Source organism: Arachis hypogaea, chromosome 15, assembly GCF_003086295.3.
Source record: "Arachis hypogaea cultivar Tifrunner chromosome 15, arahy.Tifrunner.gnm2.J5K5, whole genome shotgun sequence".
Classification (NCBI taxonomy): Eukaryota; Viridiplantae; Streptophyta; class Magnoliopsida; order Fabales; family Fabaceae; genus Arachis; species Arachis hypogaea.
This window is the reverse complement of record NC_092050.1, coordinates 37,259,602-37,270,734: the sequence shown is the minus strand read 5'-3', so window position 1 is coordinate 37,270,734 and position 11,133 is coordinate 37,259,602.

The window sequence follows — 11,133 nt, the reverse complement described above, 5'->3', positions numbered from 1 at the left end:
GGAAGCGTCCAGGATCTGGAAGCTTTTGAGGAAGCTTCTGCTGAACTAAAGCATGGAGTTCTTTAAAAAGTAGTGGAGGTTCTTCCTCCAAAGGCTTTGTACCAAATAGCTTGGCATTCAGCTTCATAAGAGCTTCTAGGTACCGAGCAACTTACTCTTCCCTAGTGTCTTCATCCTCATCAGAGGATGCGTATTCATCAAAACTTGTGCACTGCAGGAGTGCATTCAAAGGAACATCTATGGACTTTATGTGAGCTTTGGCTTCCTTTGGTTCTGGGATAAGGATTTCTTGAGTGGGAATTGAGCACTCAGAAGGTGTGCTTTTACTGGCGTTCAACGCCAGCTCTGTTAGCTCTTTGGGCATTGAACGCCCATGCTGTGCACCCTTACTGGCGTTAAACACCAGTTCCTCTATCCTTTTGGGTGTTGAACGCCCAGCAGGGGTATCCTTGCTGGCGTTGAACGCCAGCTTCCCTGGCTGGTTGGGCGTTGAACGCCCAGTGAGGGGTTCCACATTGGCGTTCAGCACCAGAATGCCTGACTGTTTGGGTGTTGAATGCCCAACCAGTGCTCCCTGGTTGGCGTTCAACGCCAACTCTGCTGCTAGGATGGGCGTTGAGGGGCTCCTCACTGGCTTTCAGCGCCAGGCTTTCCGCCAGACTAGGTGTTGAACGCCCAGTGATATGTTCTTTACTGGCGTTCAATGCCACCCCATTCTCTCCAAATTTAGCCTCTGCCTCAGTGATAAAGGCCAGACACTCTTGGATTTACTTCTGTGTCTCTGAGGAGAGTGTTAGGGTGTCTCTGCAGTTTCTGAGGAAGGTTCCTCTGAATGACTACATTGTACTCTTTAGTAAGAGCTATTGTCTCTACTTTCCTTGCTCTCCTATTGCACTGAGGTTGGGTGTTTAAGGATTTCCCACTCCTCAGTTGAATAGCCAGACATTCCTCTGTTATCTGCTTAAAAAACTGCTGCCTTGTTTGACTCAGCTGGGCTTCTATATTTCTGTTAGAAGCCTGAGTTTCTCGCAAAGCCTCTTGCAGTTCCAATAATAGCTGGGCAAGGGCAAGCAGTTGATGAGTCAATGGGCCATCATGTTATGGAGGGTTAGGTTAAGTAGATACTGCCTTAATAACCTCTCCTTTTATGGAAGTCTCAGCAGTTGAGTACAGATGTTGATTAATGACAACTGTCTCAATAAGCTCTTGAGCTTCTTCAATGGTCTTTCTCATGTGTATAGAACCACCAGCAGAGTGATCCAAAGACATTCTAGCCATGTCTAAAAGTCCATAGTAGAAGATGTCTAACTGTACCCATTCTGAAAATATTTTAGTGGGACATTTTCTTAGCATCCTCCTATACCTCTCCCAGGCATCATAAAGAGATTCACTATCTCCTTGTTTGAAGACTTGGATGTCAACAAGATAAGATTTAAAATTTGATTGTGAAAAAGATTTGATTTTAAAATTTAAAATTTTGAATTTTGAAATAAGATAGGATGAAATTTTGAAAAAGATATGATTTTTGAAAAAGATATGATTTTGAAAAGATTTGATTTTTGAAATTTAAAACTAAGATAAGATAAGATAAAAATTTTGAAATTAAAATCTGAATTTTTATTAAAAAATTTCGAAAATTAATAAAAAATAAAGATAGAAAAGATATTTTTTATTTTTGAATTTATTAAGGAGAGAGAAAAACAAGTAAAAGACACAAAAATTAAAATTTTTAGATCTAATGCCCCAAGTTTTTGAAAATTTGAAGGAAAAACACCAAGGGATACCAAACTTAAAAATTTTAAGATAAAAAAAACACACAAGAACACCAAGAACAAGACTCACAAAATTTAAAGAACATAAGAACATATAAAGAACACCAAACTTAAAATTTTTAGAAAACTAAACATAAATTTTTGAAAAATTAAAAGAAAAACAAAAGAAGACACCAAACTTAAAGACTTGACACAAGATTTAACCAAAGAAACTATTTTTGAAAATTTTTTGAAAGAAAGACTCAAAAGAGAACGAAAATTTAACCAAGAACAAACAAAAAGACTCAAATCCAAGACAAAGATCAAATAAAGAAAGCTAAGGATACTTGAAAATAAACTGTTTGAAAAAGGTATTTGAAGAAGTTTTAAAATTTTTGTAAAAGAAAACAGAAAACAGGTAAGATTCAAACTAAGAACAAAGATTAAACAAAAAAAATAAAAATATTTTTGAAAAAGTTATTAACTTTTTTTAAAATAAAGAAGAGAAAAATAAAAATAAAAGACTCAACTAAAATCAAAAGACTCAATTAAAAATGATCAAGAAAAGAAAATAAATTACCTCATCTAGGGAGCAAGACAATCCGTCAGTTTGTCCAAACTCGAACAATCCCCGGCAATGGTGCCAAAAACTTGGAGCACGAATCTCCACACTTTCGTATAGCTGTACCAGCAACTGCACTGGGTCGTCCAAGTAATACCTGAGTGAGTCAGGGTCGATCCTACGAGGATTGTGGTTTGAAGCAAGCTATGGTTATCTTGTAGGTCTTAGTCAGGCGAATTAGAAGGATGTGTTTTTATGAAAAGGAGAAACTATTCATAATTTGTATTTGTAAATTGGAGTGGAGTCAGTTGGATTGATTTAAGGGCAATTAGTAATAGGAATATAGTTGAGGATTGGAGTTGCTTTGTCTTTCTTAATTAACTTTGGTAGTACTGTTTCCTTTGCTTGTGAGTGATCTCTTCAATGGCAGGATGTAAGTGATTGACGCTGGTTTGAGCAGCCACCAATACTCCTTCGGATCTGAACCCCAGGGTTAGTGTAGATCCATCTCTACTTGAGGGTGAAGCTCGTACAGTCCATTCTCCTTAATGATCCTACTCAAAATGCCACAGACAAGGTCGAATCTTCTGGATCGGAGGATGCTATGCCTTTGTTTCTAGCCTCTACCACAGAGACCCTAATCTCCCCGTAAATCGGCTGAACTGATGTCTCGAGAAGTCCCTAACGAAGTCGTGGATTAGCCGTCTGAGAGATGTATAGTCAAGCTGGTGGTTCATCATTGTCTGATGAAAGACGCACTCTGAACCCATGTAGAATGTGATAACCTTATGCCAGTTCAACGCATTGATATTGATGAAGAACGAATATACATCTTAGAATTAATTAAACACGGAACAAAGAGAAATAGTAATGCTTTTATTAATTCATAGAACTCAGCAGGGCTCCTCCCCTCAACCTAGGAGGTTTAAAAGCTCATACTGAAAGGAAAATACAATGTGATAAATGAAAAATAATGTGTATGATGGGCGAAGATCCTTAACAAAGAGTGATCTTCTACTATAAATACTAAACTAATGACTAGTAAGGATAAAATAGTATTTTTGGTGCTAAAATCCACTTCTGGGGCCCACTTGGTGAGTGTTTAGGCTGAGCTTTGATGAGATCCACGTGCTATGAGGCCTCTAGGGCGTTAACGCTGGCTAGGGGGTCCTTTTTGGATGTTTGGACACTGGTCTCCACTCCTTGGGCGCTGGACGCCTGAAAGGGGGCAGGAGGCTGGCGTTGGACGCCAGTTTTGGGCTTTCTAATCTGAAGCAAAGTATAAACTATTATATATTTCTGAAAATCTCTGGAAGTCAACTCTCCATAGCCGTTAAGAATGCTCCATTTTGACTTTTGTAGCTCTAGAAAAGCTCTTCCGAGTGCAAGGAGGTCAGATCCGGACAACATCTGCAGTGCTTTCTTTGTCTCTGAATCAGACTTTTGCTCCAACTCCTTAATTTCAGCCAGAAATTACTTGAAATTACATAAAAACACACAAACTCATAGTATAATCCAAAAGTGTGAATTTAACACTAAAACCTATAAAAACTTAATAAAAACTAAACAAAACATGCTAAAAACTATATGAAAACTATGCCAAAAAGTGTATAAAATATCCGCTCATCACAAACCTAAAAAAAATTCAGTATAAGACAAATAAAAAACAATCTATATAAAAAATTCAGAAAAAATTCACACAAATCTAAAGAGGTAAGAAATTTAAAAATATATATTAGATATATAAATATTCATGTGTCTTTTATGATCACTTTGAGCTTTTGAAAAAAAAATGAAAACCATTAAAAAATGTGAAAAATAGATCTATTATGCAACAATACATATGATGAGAAGATAACGTATCATCTAATTTTGAAATGGTGGCAAAACAATTGTCCTTTTTTCTTTCAATTCATGTAAAATTCAAAATAAACATAAACATATATTCAAGAATGCATGCAACATTTGACTTGAACAAAAATTTCGAACAATATGATTTAATAGTATTTATGTATAATCAATTTCTTCATGAAGCGAAAAAATAAATTTGCTAAAAGATATAGATAAAATTGTGGAGCTCGAGTCTCTAAGATTAGGGATACAATCATGGATAGACTAAAATGAAATATCACAAAGGAAAAGAAATAATTAAGCGTACTTCTTATGTCACTCTCTTTGATTTGTGGTGAACAAAAGACTGAAGAAGACTAAAATTTAAACTCTATAATTTATAGAGAACCAGTCAAGACCTTATAAAATTCTATAAAATTGAATATACTGTTCAACTAGAAATTATACGAAAACAAAAAATAATTAGTCAACAGAAAAATTTACAATTACAATCTTTAGTCATTCATAACTATCATTTTCAATTTTCTAATACGTTTATCAATTAATAAATTAGTTATATTAGGTGTACATAAAAAATTAACCATTAAATTAATCATTCGTATAAAATATATATTAAAATATAAAATACACATTTAAAATAAATAAAACAATATATATTAATGCTAATTTGGTGACTAATATTAAATGTGCATATACCATTTTTGTTTTTAAATATAATGCATTCAACGAAAAACAAAAACAACATTTATTAGGAGTTAAAAAACTAATTTAATTTGTTTCGTCGTTAAATAATGTAGTATTATCTTTTTCCGGTCATAACTAATGAGAGAAAACAAAAGTAGTAAAATAATTAGTGTTTAATTTGTTGGATTTTTTCTCTTTTTTTTAAGGCTTAAATTTAATTTTTAGAGTATTTTTTTACCCTTGTGTTACTATCCTAATTAGAATTTTTGGGGCATTTAAGAGTGAAAAAGAGCATCCATAAAGTAGGGATGACAACGGGACAGGATAGAGGCAGGAGATACCTTTCTTCTCCCTATTTTCGCCCCTAGATTTGCTCTCCATCCCTGCCGCAATCACCGCTGTGGGAGAATATTGTCCTCCATCTCCATTTCCTGTGAATTTCCATTTCCCGTGGGATCTCATTCCCCATCTTCCTATATTGATCATTTATGTGAAAGTTGTAAAAAAATGAAAAAAATAAGAAAAAATATTACAACATACAAGGACACAGTCACGTAATGGTAAAAAAGGAAAGGACGCCGCGATCAGAGACAATGAAGCGGTAAGGAGGTGACGACACAATGAGTGTAACACCCTACCATACAGAGTCTTATGCTTAAGTCATAATTCCGAGATGGCAAGGTATTACGACCTCTAAAACAAAAATTTAGTACGTATAGTAGTATGAATAATTGATTATAACTAGGAGCCTTTGTAGAAAAAGGGGTAAACAAAAACCGTAACTTGAACGCGCAACACTCCGATCGATAACATAACGAGCAAAGGATAAGCTAACGCAAGATCATATATATAAAGAGTGTAAAAAACGAGAATATCAAGACTCAAAATCCGGCTGCGAAGATAACCGGTCCGAGCATGGCAATATATACATATAATAAAATAAGGAAAACCCCAAAGGAAACCCAAAGGGACACAAATACAGAAATCTATTCTCCAAAATCCCCTCTAGAAGGAGTCATCACAGTTTGTATTATTTAATGGAGATAAAAGTATCTAAACAAGATATATAAACCAAAACAGAGTCCCGAGAACAAGGATCTTCGCTAATCCAGAAGTCTCCAGCATGCCTCAACGAGAAGCCTCGCGTCCTGCATCTGAAAACCACAAAATCTGCATGGGTGAGAACCAGAGGTCCCCAGCACGGTAACAGCTTCCACATATATAATACATAATAATAGAGAAAAGCCAAAGGCAATCCTAGAACTTCCTCCAAATAATATCAAAGCTTATAAACAAGCTAAACCATAAGTGGCAACTGACTAAAGATTCTTCAGTCTAACTAATACTTCCCTTTCCAATTCCTTCAGACCTCCCAACCACCAGCAGGAGTATAATATAGCAAACACAGTTATATCAGACAAGAGATTTACAAATAGGAACAGATAAGGCATTTAGACAATTAGCAAGTAATATGCAGTCAAACAGGCAATCTCAAACAATTCATGTAGTATGCTTATGATGCATGCCTGTCCCTAGTTGCTGATGATATCATCTGTCGGTTATAGAGCCAACCCGACAAGTCCTGGTAGCTAACCATTGGACTGTCCCTCTGTCGCGCATCCCCAACTCGAGTTATACTTATCATAAACTTGATCATAATCATGATCCATATCCATCACCCTCACTGGTGAATATTTACGGGGGCGAGCTCATCCGGGCCTTTCATAGTGCCCGGCCACACTTACGATATAGGGTCAAAAGAGCTTCGAGTCTCGACCTGGAGCACGTGGTGGCTAGCCACTGCTTCCTCCCAGGGAAACCCTCACCTCCGATGGTGGAAGTGCAAACATTCACAATTCATTCAACAACATATATGCATTTATACTTAGCCATAATCATGGCTCCGCCGTAACACGGCAATAATCTAGCCATCCGGCTTACGGTTAAATCCATAACCAGCCAATTCATTAACAATTACGGCCCTTCGGCCCATGGCACAACAAGCACTTCCACCGCCATTCTTCGCATCTCACATAATCATCTTTGATCCTCATTGATCATTCATTTTTCCCTTGCATCACTCGCAAGTTACCACATTCACTAGCCCTTTTCCTCATGCTAGGCATATCATAATGGTTTAAGATATAAGTGGTGAGATCGGAGGCTTAGAAATATGAAATTTGGCTTTTAAAACTCAAAAATCAACTTTGGGATGAAAACAGGGCCACGCGTACGCGCACTCCACGCGCACGCGCAGATGGCCAAAAACTCATCAACGCGCAAGCGTCATAACCGCGAACGCGCGGGTTGAAAAATAGCCAAACGGCGCGCAAGCGTCAGCCACGCGTACGCGTGGGTTCTCTTGCGCCCAGGCACAAAACTGGCACAATTCTGGCACAACTCTCTGGAAAATAGCTGGGCATATGGCGCAGCGCATCAACGCGCCCGCGCACACCACGCGCATGCGTGGATGGTGCTTCCTGGAAGAATGGCGCGCACGCGCCAAGTGCGCCTACGCACGGAGGGTTATTCCGCTAAAAATTTTCTAAGTTAAAAGCTGCAGAATTCACAGATTCAACCCCCAATCTTCCGACGGTCATAACTCTCTCATTTTAAATCATTTTCACCCGTTCTTCGAACAGCATGGACATCCCGGATCCAATTTCATTTCTAAACAGATTTGGCATAAATCAGAGATCCGTAGTCCAGGTTATGTCCCGTCAAAGTATGCCCAAAAACCATGTTTTCATACAAAACCACAAAGTGCCATTTTCAAAACAAGCCACTTTCAAATCTTTTCAAAATCAATCAAAACATGCCAATTTCAACCCTTTTCTTTGAAATCATTCAAAATGTACCAAAATCAACAACAATCCATCCTTAACTCACACATTGACACTTTACCAAAATTTCCAAAATCACCGTCCAACCATTTTAACACTTCTCAATCAAATGGCTAAAGGACAAACACAATGTCATGTCACACATCCTCCCTCATCCCAATTTCCAATAATACCATTTTCAGTCAACCATCATTATACATGACCAACATCACACTCACCATCAACATGGTACCACCCACCAATTCAACCTTAATCATTCATCAAGCATATATCACAACATGCATTTTCTAATATATCACACAATCAAGGCATCAATATTCATAGTCACATATATGATCACATCATATATCTCAACCATTTAACAACATCAACCATTCAATGCCTATCTTAGGGCCTCTAGCCTAAGTATTTCCTACCACATTACATATTAGATACGGGAAACCGAAACCATACCTTAGCCGATTTCCCACGCTCAACCGGAGCACTTCCAAACCACTTGTCCACAAGCTCTCAAGGTATCAACACCTCCAAGAACAGATTTTATCACACAAAACCTTCTTCCAAGCTTTCAAAATCACCAATCAAGCTCAAATATTCACATATACACAACCTAAGCCACAATCATCATATCCATACACAACATCTCAATACCCAAACATCATAGAACAATAAATTACACTAGGATTGAGAATCTTACCACACCCAAGGTCCAAAGAGACAAGATTAACCTTCTCCTTCAAGAGAGTTGGGTCCTATAATATCAAAGAGCCCAAAATCTCAACATTTTTGCTCATGAAACTCGAAATCAAGGCTGGAAATTCGAAGAGCAAAACGTGGCTTACCTCAAGATTGATTGTATGGGTTTTGTAGAGCTCTCCGAGGTGAACGTGTGACCACAAACGGTGCGGCAATCGGAGCTCTAGATCAAAAGTTATGGTGGTTTGAAGATCAAGTGAGAGATAGAACTTGAGAGTGTTCTTCCCTCCATGGCCTCTATTTCAGCGTGAATGAGAGTGTTGTGAGGAGAGAGAGTGCTGAAAACTAGGGTTTTGGTTTAGTTTAGTTGGGCCAAGGGCCCACTTTGGGTCCGGTTAGACCGGTTTGGCCCGTTCGGTCCAATCATGGTCCGATTTCTATAAAATTATTACCGAAACTCTCGTCTCAATCTCCTCTATCATATTTAGCCATAAAAATCACATTTTTGGCTTTCTAGAATAAATTCTCATTTATGGGTTAATTAGCCATTAATTAACCGGGTCTTACATTCTACCCACCTAATTGGGAATTTTGCCCACAAAATTCAAATTCAATTACCTGAGAATAAGTGCGGATAATCCGTTCGCATCTCCGACTCAAGTTCCCAAGTGTGTTCCTCAACACCGCCTCGACTCCAAACCACTTTGACTAATGAAACCTCTTTTCCACGCAACCGTTTGATACTAGTATCATCAATTCTGACTGGAGCCACTGGAAGCGTCAAATCTTCCCTTAACTGAACCGATTCAGGTTCTAACACATGGCTAGCATCAGGAGTGTACTTCTGAAGCTGCGACACGTGAAACACATCGTGCAGGTTCGAAAGATAAGGTGGTAGAGCCACCCGATACGCCACCGGCCCAATCCTCTCTAGGATCTGAAATGGACCAATGTATCAAGGATTCAACTTCTTTGCTTTAATCGCCCTACCTACTCCTGTGGTTGGAGTAACCTTCAGGAAAATATGATCTCCTTCCTCAAACTCTAAGGGCTTCTGCCTTTGATCGGCGTAACTTTTCTGGCGACTCTGCGCCGTAAGCATCCTATCTCGGATTTTCTTAACTTGTTCAGTGGTCTCAACTATCATTTCCGGCCCCAACAAGCCCTTCTCTCCAGCTTCATACCAACATAGCGGAGATTGACATTTCCTCCCATACAATGCCTCATACGGAGCCATTCCAATGCTCGCATGGTAACTATTATTGTATGCAAACTCCACTAATGGCATATACCGATCCCAACTCGCCGGTTGGTCCAAAACACAAGCTCTCAACATATCCTCTAGTGTTTGGATCGTCCTCTCGGATTGACCATCTGTTTGAGGATGGTAAGCTGTACTCAAGCTTAATCGGGTTCCAAAAGCTTTCTGAAATGCACCCCAGAACCTCGAAGTGAAACGAGGATCTCTATCAGAGATTATAGTAGCAGGTACACCATGGAGTCTCACAATCTCCTTTATGTATAACCGTACTAGCTCCTCAAGGGTGTAAGTCATCCGAATGGGCAAAAAGTGAGCTGACTTCGTCAGTCGGTCCACAATCACCCAGATAGCATCAAAACCAGTCCTAGTCCTTGGCAATCCCGACACAAAGTCCATTGCAATACTTTCCCATTTCCATTGCGGAACCTCTAAAGGTTGCAACATCCCGGAAGGTCTTTGATGTTCAATTTTTACCTTTTGACAAGTTAAGCACTTTGAAACATATTCTGCTACATCATTCTTCATACCCGGCCACCAAAACATCGCCTTTAAATTATGGTACATCTTAGTACTTCCCGGGTGAATGGAGAATCCGCTTTTGTGTGCCTCCTTTAAGATATCTTGCCTCAAAGTACCAACATCCGGCACAATGATCCTACCCTTGAATCTCTATAACCCATCTTTTTCTTCCAACACTCTCCACTGTTTTCCTTGCTCGATAGCCGGTAACACCTTCCATAACGCTTCATCATTTTCATGAGCCTTTAGGAGTTCGGACTTAAAGTCACTTGAGATTTCTAATCGGCTCAAACACAAGGTTCCGGATACTTCTCGAACACCAATTTTTAGACTCTCGAATCCCTTGAGCAACTTCTCCTCTTGAAGCATCATCCAAGCCGCATATAACGACTTCCGACTTAACGCATCCGCCACTACATTTGCCTTTCCTGGATGGTAATTCAACTCAAAGTCGTAGTCTTTCAATAATTCCATCCATCTCCTTTGCCTCATATTAAGCTCTTTCTGATCAAAGAGATATTTCAAGCTCTTGTGATCGGAGAAGACTTGGAACTTAACCCCATAGAGATAATGCCTCCACACCTTTAAGGCAAACACAACCACAGTGAGTTCCAAATCATGCGTAGGGTAACTAACTTCGTGAGGTCTCAACTGTCGTGAGGCATACGCCACCACATTATGATGCTGCATCAGCACGCATCCTAGACCCTTTAGTGAGACATCACAGTACACCTCAAATGGTTCGTTCGGTTCAGGTAACACTAACACAGGTGCAGTGGTCAACTTTTTCTTTAATGCCTGAAAGCTCTCCTCGCACTCAGGAGTCCAAACAAACGGAGTGTCTTTGCGAGTTAACTTTGTCAACGACAAGGCTAATTGCGAAAAGCCCTTGATGAACCTTCGGTAATAGCCAGCTAGACCCAGAAAACTCCTTATCTCAGTTACTGTGGTTGGTTGCCTCCAATC